This window comes from Onychomys torridus, unplaced genomic scaffold (genome assembly GCF_903995425.1).
Source record: "Onychomys torridus unplaced genomic scaffold, mOncTor1.1, whole genome shotgun sequence".
NCBI classification, from domain to species: domain Eukaryota; kingdom Metazoa; phylum Chordata; class Mammalia; order Rodentia; family Cricetidae; genus Onychomys; species Onychomys torridus.
Genome location: NW_023412981.1, coordinates 1,470 through 14,028, shown reverse-complemented (window position 1 = coordinate 14,028; position 12,559 = coordinate 1,470). Strand labels below are relative to the sequence as shown.

Sequence of the window (12,559 nt, the reverse complement as noted above, 5' to 3'; positions counted from 1 at the left end):
CACATGTCACATGGCAGGTTGACTGGATTCCACACAGAGACTTCAGTAGGCCTGCTCCATCCAGGCTCTGAACTCCTCTCAAAGGTCAGAGATCTGCTGCTGGGTTCCCAGAAGGCTGTTCCCACAGAGCACTTGAATGACACCCTCTAGCTGTGGCCGTTCTAGAACCTTTTTTGGATGAATTGGGCAAATGCTCAGAGCAGCAACATTCACTTATGATCCCAGCTGCCTCCTGTGCTCAGCCTCACTGCTGCCCCCTGCTGGACCCTGAATCCCAAGACATGGGCTCATTCTAGTTTCAAGTTCTGGACTCAGTTGAATCTCTGTAAGGACCCTCCTGTGGGATGATTTCTGTCCAGGGAGCTGTACTCAGTCTTCCGCAGTACCAACCCTGCTTCCCCCCAAAGCAGTGACTGAGCCCTGAAGCCATGATGCTTTCACAAGGGAGGAGCACTTTGTGTGGAAAAGCAGCCTGAGGCTTTGGTGTGCACACATGGGGCTTTTACATACATGTGACCATGGGGAGTGTCAGACTGCAGTGTGAGGACCTGGCTGCTGCCCAGGCTGTAACATGAGTGTGCCCTGCCCCCACAGAATAAGTGTAATTTTAAAGATTAAGAAATAAGTGTAATTCTAAAATTTAAAACCCAATGTGGCCTAGGCATGGTGTTGTATGCCCTTAATTCTAGCTTTGGGAGGCAGAGTCAGAGGCAAGTGGATCATTGTGAGTTCAAGGCTAGCCTGGTCTGTATCTCCTGTTCCAGTCCAGTGATGGATAAATAGACCTTGTCTCAAAAAACAAACAAAAGAAAAAACAAAACAAATAAACAAACAAAACCCCCCAAACCTCCAAATAAAAACAAAGAAGAAAAATCAAATTAAACAACAAAAACAAAGAAACAAAAAATCCCAAGGTAGTTTGTGTCCAGAGTAGCAATCCCTGGGGTTGTCCTCTGGTCTCCACTTATATGAGCACACATTCACTTGCACACACTCACTTGCACACACATTCACTTGCACACAGACACATACAAATCACTAAAGGCACTTTACACAGCAGATCTGCCACCACATGTATACCCAGTATTCATCCTGAGTAAACATGACCTCCCCAGGACACGCTCTGTGATTCTTCAGACTCCAGTTCCTGACAGTGTCCCCAGAATTCAGACTCTGATTTCATACCCAGCTGTGTTTTCCCATGACAGTGGTAGCAGAGAACAGGATCAACCCTTCCTATTTCATTCTGAACCATTCAATTCCAGAAACTTCCTTCAAACAACACACAGTGCAAGCTCTGTGGGTCCTGACCCAGTAGATAACTTCATTGATGAAAACTGTCCATCTGTCTGCCCTTCCTGTCACATCACCTACCCTCCCACTCCTTGATTTCTTTCCCCCATTGACAACATAGAGACCCTAGATGTAACCCGAGACTAGCCCACCCTTTCACGGTCCTGAGGAGAGTGGAGGAGATGCTAGAGAGGGTAGAAGGACGGAGGCTGGTGGTGTAGACAGGACACTCAGGCTGCACCTGTGATTACTTTAGGACAGTTGCCCTGCCCCATCTGACCTCTTCTTTCTCCCCTAGGATGACATCATCATCTTCATCTCCCTCTAGTGCTGTCTAACCTCAGCAAGAGCACCTTCCTGAACCCCTGCCCAGGGGAACCCGAAGAAGAGACTCTATACTGTCTAAAGGCCCAGTGAGTGGAGCTCAGTCTCCTGGTCCTCGGGATGAAGTCACCCAACATCTGCAGACAGCCAAGGCCAGAGGCAGAAACTCACAAGTCACTGAGTTTGAGGTCACAGAAATGGAGCAACTCTCAACTTCCTCTTCAATATCTCTGGCCTAAGTGAAACTATTAATATTTACAAAATTTGTCTAGGTGACTCTAGAGAGAAAACTGGTGACATCGTCAAGTGAAGTGATAGATGGCCAGCCTCCATGACCTCATCATAGTCTTTGGAGTTTTGGTTAGCTTTCTTGTTTGTTTGGTTTTGAGAAAGTGTCTCATGTAGCCTAGGCTGACCTCAAACTCAATAGGTAAAAATGACAGCCTCCAATTCATGATCTTGTTATCTCTACTGTCAATCATTGGATTACACACATTTGCCACTAGTCAGGCTTCCTCTAGTCCTTCTTTTAACTGACTGCTCAGGCCAGGGAACACAAACCCCAAACACTGGTAGCCATGATAGAACCCATATCTGTTCCCCATTCCAACAGTAATGTCCCTTCACCCTGAGGGAATTTGACCCAAAAGTTGTTGAGAAAGTTGGTTCTGTGAAGTCTTGGCTGTGGGCTCCTTTGCTGTTTCTCCTTTTGAACAATGGAAACTGGCATGGCAAGTCACATGCCCACTGGAGTAACAGCTTTGAGACTCCTTCCCTGTGCTCAGCTCACTGCAGGGAGGAGATGATGAACGGACACTCCCATAGATGACAGGCCAGACCATCATCCTGGCAGCCTACTGGTGTGAACACCCCAGGCATGCTCAGAGGAGACACCACTACAGATGACAAGATCACTGTGACCATGGCTGCTGCTGAGTTCAGCCTCAGAAGGCTTGGATCCAGTTACACCACTGCAGACATCTCACAGGTGCCCCAGGAGACTTCATGTTAGCCTTGGTGACTTCTCCATGACCCCTCCTATCCTCAGCTAGCCTCATGAGGATGAGACAGTTTCTTCACAGACTCAGCAAAGGCCCACATTGATATGCCATAGATAATTTATTAAAAAGTGTTATTAACTCCATGGTTGATAGAATAGTACTGTTGTGCTTTCAGGATCAGAGAGAGACAAGATGATTTGAGTCTGAGGAGGGCATTTCAGAGCCCACATGGTAGAAGTGGAGTTCTCTTCTCTAGTACCTGTCCAAGGACAGGATGTAAGGATTATGTCCTTAATTACGTCACTAGCATGTGATGGCGTCCCAGCCTAAAAAGCAGGCATGCCCTCTGTGCCCTCATTTTCTGTATAGCCTTTCCTTCCATATTCTCTTTCCTCCACAAGGTCTCTCTCTCTCTCTCTCTCTCTCTCTCTCTCTCTCTCTCTCTCTCTCTCTTCCCCTCTTCCCCTCTCCCTCTCCCTCTCCCTTCCCCTCTCCCTCTCCCACTCCCTCCCCCTCTCCCCCTCTCTGTCCCAATAAAGCTCTAGAAAGGTAACCATGACTCATAATTCTTCTGCCACCACAGCATCCAGTAGTTGGCATGGCCGCTGTGTGTGGCGGCCAGCCACGAGTGCCACCACATAAACAACACAGGATGTTTCGCAGCACAAGACTGCAGCCATACTCCCTGATTCCCAGGCAGGAGTCAGGAAAGTGGGTGAGATACACAGATGTGTGTGGTCATCAGTCCTTACTCTGATGTAAACTGACCTCCCTGGTGAGAGATCCTGGCCCCTAGAGGTCTGTTTGCTGGGGACTGACAGACAATGTCTCTGAGAAGGAGAGGGCAAGTTTTCAAAGTCAGTTTTGTCCTGGCACCACTTGGGCTCACAGAATCCAACACAGGTCATTTGGCTAGGCTACAAACACCTTTTCCCACAGAGCTATCAATTTGTTCCCCGCTTTTCTTTTGTCCATTAATATGTAATTTGGCATACTTCATTTAAAATAAATTTACAAAAAGTTATGACCATAATTTATCCCCTTGAGGAAGCCACATTATTTTTATGACATGGTCTCTATTGTTCTGGAACTCAGCAATTAGCCTATACTACCTGGACAGATAGCTCCAAGTCTCTGGCTGCCTCTTGCTTGTCCAGGGCTTCAATTGCAAATTCCTGTTACCTCCCTGGCTGCTGCTGGCTCCTAAAATGATTTTCTTGTGTGCTTCTAGGAACTCCTAACAGTGTATTTATCTAAAATACCTATAAGGCATCCAAGGCCAAACGATCTCCTGAACTAAGGCGACACCCCTGTAGAAATGATGCCTGTTCAGATAGCTTTATTTCTTGTGCAATCTGAGACCCTCCTTTTCTATTAGTAACATTATAGACTCCTAACTTCTTACCTAACTACTTATAGGAATGTAGACTGAGCACATAGATCCCCTTCTTGATATACTAACCAATCATTAGCTCTTAATTGACCTTCTCCTTAAACCACTCCTGACCCGTCCTGCATTCCAGGTTATTAGGTAGGATCTGAGGAGGCACCTCCTGAAAGATCAATGGGGGCAAGAGAGAAAGGAGACCAGGCGCATAAAGAAAGACAGAGTCAGTCTGAGTCGCATCAAGGTCTCATTTATTGCAAAGGGAAGCAAGCTTATATACTGGTGGATATGAGGGGAAGGGAGGGAGATGAAAATTTGTTAGAAAAGGGTCAGGGTGAGGTCTCTTTGGTCCAATGCTTGAGCAACCGATCAATCAAACATATTCCAGGAAGTTAATCTAAAAGTACATTTTGTGGTTTTTACGGGAACGGTTGCTTTGTAAGTCAAGGGAGTAGTTATACCAGATCAAACAAGCAAGAAAGGTCAAGGCGCAGTCATCCAATTTTCGGTTCCCAACACACTCCATTTTCAAGTTGTAAAAGAAAGCCTGATGGTCACTGCTTGAGGAAAATTCACACCTGCCTTTATGACCTTGTAGGAATTCAAGCCTGGTGACCTGGATGGAGGGGAGGATTGCTATTGCTTGGGTTTATGACTGGATACCCTACAGAACTGAGAGAGACGGAGAACTCAGAGGGAGAAGGAGGAGTTTAATAGAGAACTTGAGGACGAGATGGAGAAGAGAAAAGAGAATGGAAGAACTAGACAGGTAAGAACTGGAGAGGAAAAGACTAGATGGGAAGAACTAGATGGAAGGGCTAGAAGAGAGTACTAGCAGAATGAGATGGAAGATGTGGAAGAGCCAGATGGAGAAGAACAAGATGAGGAAGAAGGAGATGGGAGAAGAGCTGATATGAGAAAGAACTAGATGGATGAGAACCTAGATAGGGCAGAACTAAGATGAAGGAATTAAGATAGAACCTAGAGGTGACAGCAGATAAATGTAAAGACAATGGGGCAAGAAAGGAGCTAGACATGAGAGCAGAATAGAAGCTGTGTAGACAGAGAACTGACTCAGAATAATAAAGGGTATGGACTAAGGAAATTCACGTGCATAGATTCATTTCTTTTCATCAAAGATTAAATTATCAGCTGGTTGTAGATTCTTCCTGGACCCCAGAAGGGACTATCAAAGGGCTGAACCCCCTTAGTCACCTCTCTGGCTTATAATGTGGGTGCCCCTAACCAAACTGAGGTCCTCTAGCCTGTGTGCAAGGCTTTGCTGACAGAATTATCTCTCCAGCTCCTTTGCAGGCTTCTCATAAAACAATTCCCAAAACAGCCTGTCTTAATCAAAATTCCATTGCTGTGAAGAGACACCACGACCATGGAAACTCTTATAAAGGAAAACATTTAATTGGGGTTGGCTTACAGTTTCAAAGGTTTAGTTGATTATATTCATGGTGGGAAGGTTGGTGGTACACAGGCAGACATGGTGCTGGAGAGGTAGCTGAGCATTCTACAAGAAGATAGCAGGCAGCAGGAAGAGAGAGGGAGACACTGGTCCTGGCTTGAGCATTTGAAGTATGAAAGCCCGTCCTCACTGACTCAGTTCCTCCAACAAGGCCATACCTACAAGGCCACACATCCTATCTGCCATTGCCTGGAGACAAAGCAGACAAACCCTTGAGTCTATGGGGGCCATTCTTATTCAAACCACCACACAGCCCTCAGGTGTTCCTTGGGATGACAGGCTCTCCCCTGGCTGGGGTTCATCTTGAGTCTGCTGGCCTGTAGGAGAAGAAACAGAGTCACTGTGGCAGCCATGCTGACCCTCCATCTGCCTCTCAGCTGTTCTCTGTGTTCAGACAACATCAGGGGCCCAGGGCAGCAAACAGCTCTGCAGCAGACATTCAGGGACACCTCTGAGAGTCACCAGGACCTGAGGCTGGTCCTCAGCTGTCCTTCTGCACAGCACAGCCAATCAGAGGACAGCTCTCCTGGTCCTTTGTCCCCTGTCCATGTCCTCCTCCCTCTGCTTCCTTCCCCTTCCTTTAAACCCATGTCTACTCCCTGCCTTCCCTGCTCTGCACTCACCATGCCTCTTTTGTCTCCCTGGAAACTGGCTCTCTAGCTTTCCCTGTGAGTGCAGGCTACTGCCACCCTCCAGATTCAATTTCAGGGTTCCAATCCCAGTCAGATTTCTGCTGCCTCCCAGGCTGCTACTCTCCACCTCTCAGATGCTTCTCTTTCCTGTGGGAGGGCTGAGACCTTGTGAAGACCAGGGATACATCTTCAGACTTTATTTCTATGCTCTCTATTACACTCCACTCTCTGCTCATCTCTGCTCCTGTCCTGCAGTCTTCCAGTCACTATGACTTTAAATCTGCTCTGAACACCGTCCACACTTGTATCTTGTGTTGTGTGAGTACAAGGTCTCAATGAGCCCAGGTTGACCTGTAAATTTCTCTGTATCTGAAGATGGCTTCAACTCCAGATCCTTCTGTCTCTATTTCCCGAATGGTGAGTAGAGATGTTCCCAGCTCTGTCCCAATACTTATTTCCCAGAATTCTTAAGAATGATAGAAGACAAATCACTTGACTTTACACATATGTAATTGGAGTTGAATAAGAATCTTATTGATTTCTAGATTCTTTTGCAGTGTAAGGACTTAGAGATACATTTTCCATTATGCAAATATCCTTACTTTTTTTAGTATTTCCTTAAATATTTTAAAAATTTATTTTTGGATTATATATATATGGAAAACATGTGGATGGCAGAGAACCACCTTGGTCATTGACCTGCAGGAGCTGAGAGATCCACATGCTCCTTCAATCCCCTAGCACAGGCTCTGTGTTCATCTGCACTTGCTCCTCTGATTTCCAGCTGGGATTCTAAGGAAGTAGGTGCAGATTCCGTCCAGATTGAGTTCAGCTTCCTTTCTGAAGCTCGTCCTTCTCCACCTCCCACAGCTGAGAACACTCAGAGAGGAAGCTCAGGTGAGGCCTGTCCTGGACCACTTACCTTTGCTTCCCCCAGAGGAAAATCTTCAGTACACAGATGGGGGTTATGAGCACAGCTGTGGCCAACACCACCCCGACCGTGGCTCCCAGGTTCACAGATGAAGGATTCCTCTGGCCCTCTGTGTCCTCCAGGCCAGCTGTGGTGACTGCAGAGGTGAGGATGGAGGCGTTCTGCATGGTGGTGCTGATGGCTGGGGAGAGATAAGGGGTAAGCAGATCCCCCTGGATGAGGGAGGGATGGGGTGTCATACCTTGTCTCCTCTGTGGGTTGTGGGATGGGGAACAGCTGTTAGAAGTTCACAGAGAGGGAAACACATGCTGAAGGCTGAGACTCCAGGAGAGCAAGCTCGAAAGCTCACTCTCCACCTGTCCTAGAGGTGTGTCCTCGGATGGCCATCTGGTCACAGACAACTAAGCAACAGAAGTACAGCTGATTTTGTTATGAATGTTTGTAACATGCAGATACGACTCAGTCTATAGAGTGTTTTGCTCTCTGTCTAAGAACCCAACATTCCTTCCAAGTGTCCATATAAAGAGCTGATTTAGGCGGGTGTGGCCTTAAATCGTAGCCCTAGAGCCAGAGGCAGTGAGATCTCCGTGAGTTCAAGCCAGCCTTGTCTACACATACTTAGTTCCAAACCAAACAGAGCTGAGTACTCTCATCCCAGTACTGAATAGGCAGAGACAGCCATGTCCCTGAACCTTACTGGTCACACAGCCTTGCATACTTGGGAATCTGGAAGCCAGTGAGAGACATTGTCTCAAAAAATAAGGTGGATGCCACCTGAAGTTATCCTTTATCCCCCACAGGAACATGAACAAATGTGTACACTCATGCATTCACACACACACACACACACACACACACACACACACACACACACACACCTAAATTAATAGATCCACATATTCACACACACTAAATACATATAAATGTATAACCGAAAACATGTAATCTTAGCCTTAAGTGTACAGCTCAATTCAGAGTACACTCATTTGCTCTACAAACATCAATGTGGTTATTTTCCACATTTACCTATTTGGACCAAAACCCAGCAATTCTCAACTTGTGGGTCCCTAACCCCGCAAGGGTCCCATATCAGGTATCCTGCATATCAGTTATTTACATTACAAATTGATAAGAGCATCAGAGTTAAAGTTATGAAGCAGTAACAGAAGAATTACATGGATGGGAGTCACCACAGCACAAGGAACTGTATTTAAGGATAGGTAGGGAACCACTGCTCTAGACCCTTCAAGCAGCTCCTTTCCCTTCCCTGAACCCTGTCAGCCGCTGTAGAGACTGCACAAGAACTCTGCTGTGAGTGTCCTATCACAGGTTGAACTTAATCCAGTCAATGGCCACAGCTGAGCATGGTAGCACATGACTGTCTCAGCACTTGGGAGCCAGAGGCAGGCAGAGTTCTGTGAGGTCAAGGCCATCCTGGTCTACATAGTGTATTGTGGGACAGCCAAAGAAATATAGTGAGACCCTTTGTTGTAAAAACCAAATATTAATAAACAAATTAATAGCCACAGAAGAAGGTTGTGATCGATCACCAAACACATAGGCTCCCTCAGCTCCAGAATGGCCATGTGTGGGACCACACAGTGACCAGGATGGGTCTCGGTGATACCAGTGCATGGGCCTGCAGTTACTTCTGCTTCAGAGTCGCTGTTCTGAATGGAGACAGAGATCCACATCATGAAACTGGAGACACTGGGGGTTGGGGATTTAGCTCAATGGTAGAGCGCTTGCCTAGCAAGTACAAGGCCCTGGGTTCAGTCCTCAGCTCTGAGAAAAAAAAAAGAAATTGGAGACCCTGTATTGAAAATCCTGGTGGCTTGTATGGGAAAGGTGAGGGAAAGAGAGGAGAGAAGATAGTTTGGAGACTGAGAGGAGATAAGGGAGTGGGTGGAGAGGTGAGGGATGTGTGCTGGGGAGCTGGTAGGGGTAATGGGGGCTGTGGTGACAGCTGGCAGTTTACAATTGGATTGTAGGACACGAAGAACATCCATTGGGCACCTACTGTTTGTATTTGGCTTAGGTTGAGACTGTGTAGAGATGCTTCATAGATGGGCTAATTGGATCCCTGCTGTAGGACCAAGTGAGTCAGCTATATCCTAGAGAATGAATCCACCTGGAAGTAATGGGGAATGGTTGATGTGGGAAGAACCACAGTATTAGATTTGGAACAAAAAGGGGGAACTAGGGTGGAAGGCCTGTGATGAAACCTAGTGTGGGGTGGAGTTCCCTCTGAGCAGAGAATGACAGACAAGCTCAGAGGAGCAACAAAGGCTTGTCACAACAACCAGGGAACCATCTCTTGGCAGAGGCCTGGGCAGAGCCGAGGGTAAGGAGTGTGAAAGAAATCTCAGAGTTGTGGAGCCTGAGGTGACATCTAGAGGACAAGGAAGCCAGAGGCATCAAAGCCAGAGCCAGGGTGTCTCACCAGGTGTGATGGTCAGTTGAGTCCCTTCAGTGGACTGCCAGAATTTCATCCCTTCTTTTGTGTTCAGATGAACTCGGCAGAAGTACACTGTCTGGTCCTCCTTCTTCAAGTTCAGGATTCTGAGGACTCCAGATGTCTGAGGCTGTGTCCAGTTCAGGCTGAGCCGGTTCTTGAAATGCTCATGTATGAATCTCGAGGAGGAGTTGTAGATGTATTCACCATGGAAGACCTTCCATCTCCAGATAATCTTCATCTGTGGATCCTCTGCCAACTCCCAGGGGAAGTAGAAGGAGAAGGGGATCTCGAGGGAGCCGCGCTGGACACCAGCGAGGCGTGCTGGTTGGTTGACCCCAAAGGGTCTTTCTCTGTTGGATCCTGCTGAGTAACCTGGGAACAATACGGAGAATCTGAAGCCACTGCAGGGGATGAAAGGACAAACCATAATTTCTGACCCTTCACCCACAGGCCAGAGTGGGACAAAAGGCTGGTGGGACAGAAAAGACAGAGTAGGGTTGGGGTGAACGACTCTGAGGGATGAGCTCTCTCTTGGGGATGAAAGGACAAGACAAGCTGGCTCCTCCAGCAGTGACCTCTCCACAGGACAGCCTGCCCTTCCCAGCCTCACTGGCTCCTCCTGTGGTTAAGGCAGAGTCCCTGCTAACAAGGTCCCCTAACTCACCAGCTTGCAGGCATGCAGCTGACAGCAGCAGAAGCAGGATCCAAGCCATGGCCTAATTCCCTTCAGGAAGGGAGACCAGCAGAGCCACCAGGCAGGAGAGCAGGATCTGTGAGGGACCCTGGGGTGATCAGGAGTCAGGAAGAATCAGGGTAAGGGGCACACAACCCTCAAGTCTTTCTCAGATGGAGAACTGACACACGGCAGGACCTGCCCTTCTCCACCTCCTTGTGACCAGCAACTTCCTTCATTCTGGCTTCTTTTTTATGCTGTAGAAGATCCATCCTGTGGTCAGTGACGAGATGGCCCCTTGAGCCTAGCCCTTCTTTTTGGCTAGAAATATGCTATTGACCTCACCATGCCAGGCTCTCCTCTCTTCCACCTTGACCCCCTGTCTTATCCAGTCTTGTCCATTTCCATGTGGCCTGTAATCACTGTTTCCTCACCTCCAGGTTTCCTCCACTCCTGTGCTTCCTCTCTTCATCTTTTCTCATTGTGTCTCCCACCATACTGGTTGTCTGTCTGTCTGTCTCTCTAGAAATCTCAGGAACAGAAGTGGTCAGTTTCTGCTCACTTCAGACAGTGAAGATGGAGGTGATGAGGAAACACATTCCGTCCCCAGCCCTAGCTCGATGTCCCCACCACCATCTGCTCTTTGTCCTCTTCTTGTCCTTCAGGGACTCTTGACAGCACCCAGCAGAACCAAGGCCCAGTGTACTTTCTCGCCCTGGCCTGCTTGCTGCTGAGGAGTCTGTAACTACCCTGGGATTCTGGGGTGATCTTCCTCCCCTGGACAATGACTCCAAAGCTACTCCAGTTTGTACTCAGCCTCACTGCTGCCACCTGCTGGCCCCTTAATCCCAAGTCATGAGTACTGTCAGACTTTGAAGGCCTGGACTCAGTTGAATCACCATAGGGATGTTGCAGGGGGGATGTGATTAATGTCCAGAATGCTGTAATAAGTCTCCTGCAATGCCAACCATATTTCCCATAATAGCAGTGACTGGGCCCCTGGCAGCTATGATACTTTCATGGGGGAGGGACATTTTCTGTAGAAGAGCAGCCTGGAGCTTTGGTGTGTGTACATACATGCACATATGCATGTGACCATTGGGAGTGTCATACTGGCAGTCTTAGTACCTGGCTGCTGCTTAGGCTGTAGCTCATGCGTACCTGGCATCCATAGAATAAATAAGTAAATATAATGGAAAAAATTAAACCTTAAAGTGGGCGTGGGGGTGCATACCTTTTATTGTAGCATTTGGGAGGCAGAGCTGTGCAGATGTGTGAGTGTCTGTTAGCTTGAATGTACACTGGTCTATATATTGAGTTCAAGGCCAGCCAGTGGTACAGAGTGAAAACTTGTCCCCCCAAACAAAGAAACAAAAACAAGGACCAACTAACCAAACTAATAGTCCAAGGTGCATGGTGTCCTGAGTAGGAGTATTACCCGAGCTTTGTCCTCTGGCCTAACACAAGCAGGCAGCACACACTTTACTTGCATGGCATATGCACCTGCACCACCACACACACACACACACACACACAACAGGTCACACGACACACACACCAAAGTCATTGCAAAGGCACTTCCACAGCTGGATCTGCCACCAACAAGTTTAAATCCAGCCCTCATCCCTGAGTAAACATGGTCTCCCACGGCATGGCTATGTGACTCTCCAGTTCCTCATAGTGTCCCCAGCATTCAGACTCTGACATTATACCCAACAGTCTCAATACTCTCTATTTCTCTCCGAATCATCCAGTTCCAGAAAATCTCCTCAGATTACCCACAGTGCAGTTCCTGTGGGTCCTGACCCTACAGATATCACCATTGATGAAAACTGTCCATCTGTCCTCCCCTCCTGTCACACTACCTACCCTCTCACTTATGATTTGTGCACCCCAGGTTGAACCCGTAGAAGAGACTCTAAATTGTCCTAAAGACCCAGTGAGTGGGGCTGGATGACCAGCACAGTCTCCAGCTCATCTGGATGAAGTCTCCCAGCTTCTGTAGACAGCCAAGGCCAGACACAGAAACTCACAAAACACTGAGATTAAGGTCACAGAAATGAAGAAACTCCCAATCTCCTCTTCAACATTATGTATATTATTTAAAAAATATTAATTGTGACACAATTTGTTTAAGTGAATCTACAGAGGAAACCGGTGACATGTTAAAATTCTCTGTCTTTCAACCAAAGTGAGCTAATGGAAGACCTGTCTCCATGACCACTCTGTTTGGAGTTTTAGTGAGGTTTGCTGGTTGTTTGGTTTTGAAACAGAGTCTCATGTAGCTCAGGCTACCTCAAACTCAATAGGTAACAATGACAGCCTCCAGTTCATGATCTTGCTATCTCTACTGTCAATCATTCGATTACACACAATTTGCCACCAG

At 47.4% G+C, this 12,559-nt stretch overlaps 1 pseudogene; it reads right to left on the bottom strand.

The window, feature by feature from the left end:
- Window positions 1–7,029: 7,029 nt before the first annotated feature.
- LOC118576098 lies at window positions 7,030–10,670 on the bottom strand (annotated as a pseudogene).
- Window positions 10,671–12,559: the final 1,889 nt, after the last annotated feature.